This window comes from Protomyctophum parallelum, assembly GCF_964188405.1.
Source record: "Protomyctophum parallelum genome assembly, chromosome: 9".
Taxonomy (NCBI): domain Eukaryota; kingdom Metazoa; phylum Chordata; class Actinopteri; order Myctophiformes; family Myctophidae; genus Protomyctophum; species Protomyctophum parallelum.
In genome coordinates, this window is record NC_139706.1 from 25,278,143 (window position 1) to 25,280,642 (window position 2,500).

Sequence of the window (2,500 nt, forward strand, 5' to 3'; positions counted from 1 at the left end):
TCCCTATTTGGCGTTCTTCCTGAAACCACCCCCCTGCCTAAATATCAATCAGACCTTGTTGCCTTTGTGAAAAGACGTCTTATTCTGATCCACTGGGGAAAACAACATTCCCGTTTCATCTCCAAATTCAGTAAAGTATGGCAGCCTTTTCTATCGCCTTACACGTGTGCCCCCGACTGAACCCAATTAGCCTGCCTGTCTTGCCTGGATGTGTTTGTGACCATCGAGCTGATCGACATCACATGATGTCATCAATATTAAGCCCATATATGGAGATCCCTGATGTCATCAATATTGGCCACCTCAAACTCTTAGATCTCCATATATGGAGCTGACCTGTTCTGACATTCCATATGTCCCATGCATCCTTCCCCTTCAATGTCAGAATGTCTCCCTTTTGACTGATACCTGTCCATTTAAACTCTAGACGGGCTTGCCCCAAAGTTATTAGTGCAGCCACACGCGGCAGCCGGCGAAAACTAGAGTTCTGGACCTGGACCTACCTTGGCCCTCATCAAACACTGTACACTCAAGACACTGCCCCCGCTGCCACCCTTAGATTTCCATATATGGAGCTGACCTGTTCTGACATTCCATTCAAACCCTGTACACTCAAGACATGCTCCATATATGACCAGTACAGAATTCATTCCATATGTTGATCTGACCCCCCCATGCCAAAGCACCATCGCTTGCCCAGCAGTCTGCTGTCACCCAGGTGGATGCGTAAAGGGCGAGGTCACTTCTCGCCCTCGGGTGACTGGCTGGTTTATTGTCATTTTCTTGTGTGTGTGTGTATGTGTGTGTGTGTGTGTGTGTGTGTTTTTTTCTGTTTGTTACTCTGTGTCTCACTCAATTTATCTCTGAATATTATGTAAAAATACACCTAAAATAATTTAATAAACAGAACATTAAAAAGCAGTCCACCGAAGATAATGACCCTTCAATTAACAGAATAATAGTGGGGTTGTAACTTGTAAGCAACTCTGCACAAGTTGAAGTCTGTGACCAGTGATGACGCGCGTCACGTCACATTCAATCCTGGAACACAGATATGATACAAGTGAGGGCAGGATGTGAGGGGGAGGGTCACGGTGTCTTCATTGCCACTGATTCATCTGAATTCTACCAAGGTGACTGAGCGGCTGGGTGGCCCAGTATTTAGACTGCTGCTGGACAAGAAGCTCAGTTTGTGGGTGTTTATCTGAAGCCCTAAAGAGCAGTCTACTGACTAAGGAACAGTAGTGGAAAAAATACTCAAATGCTTTACTTAAGTAAAAGTATCAATTCTGCAATATCGAAATACTCATGGATGGTGGAGATGTTGCATTCAGTAAGAGCTTGCAGTCGCCTGAGATTGAACAGACTGCCATCCAGCGCAACTGCAGCCAGGAACAGGTTAAAAAGGACTGGAGCATAGTACACAGCCCTGAGTAACGCCTCGTTTCCAGTCAGCTCTGTGTTCTGTCCGTAATTCTGTTTATGTGCGAAACTCCTCCTTCTGTTTGCCTCGAGTACGTTGACTTTTTCTTTTTTTACTTTCTAATGAATGGAAAGACTGTATTGCTCTGTGTACCAGAAAATAAGCAATTCAGTTGCTCGACTGTATTGTCAATTTACTCTCAATTACACTTCACATACATTTTAAAGTGATAATTTCGATTCATCCATTTGCAGTAGAGGGCACATTGAGTATCACACACAGTATCCTTATGTGCCCAGAGGGCTGGCATACTTGGGCTGCATATTGAGACAGATAGATATGTAGGCACGGTTGAGGAGGATATATGTAGATTATATATCCTCTTTTTATTTGACTTATTCCTTGAAAAGGCCTGATCAATGAGGAGGGCCATTTAGAAGTAAAACAGCATTGTTTTTATATTATATTCAAATACTGTACAAATATGTATTCATGTATTTAATAATGCAATATGTAATATGAACAGGAAGGACTGTAATTGTAGTTATTTTCAACTTATTCTGCCAAATGTGTCGCATAATCATGGGCCAAAGTGGCATGACACGAAAATAAATATTTCATTCATTCATCCATTCACAGTATAATGTAAAGAGGCATAAACTTCACTTTCACTGGGAGGTGAACACACACGCACGCACACACGCGTACACCCGCACGCACATATATAGTACTGTAGTATGCGAGCACACACACACACACACACACACACACAACATTGGCTCCGTATAACCCCGCCTAGCCCAGACACCTCTGAGCTTAGCAAGGAGAATGGACAGTCTCACCATGTTTAGTCTGTTTCACTGTTCCTTTGGTCGTTCATAATATGACAAGTCCCATGAAGTGCTGAGAGAGACTTACACTGTCATGATAGATTCTAACTTCCCCTTTCTGGGATAGCCATACGTTCAGAGGAACATTCACTCCGTCTGTGTCATGGGGGTATAGATAACACTAAGCTACCACTAAATAACAAGTCTGCATAGTGACATATTGGAACCATTTTTCACAGTAACTGCT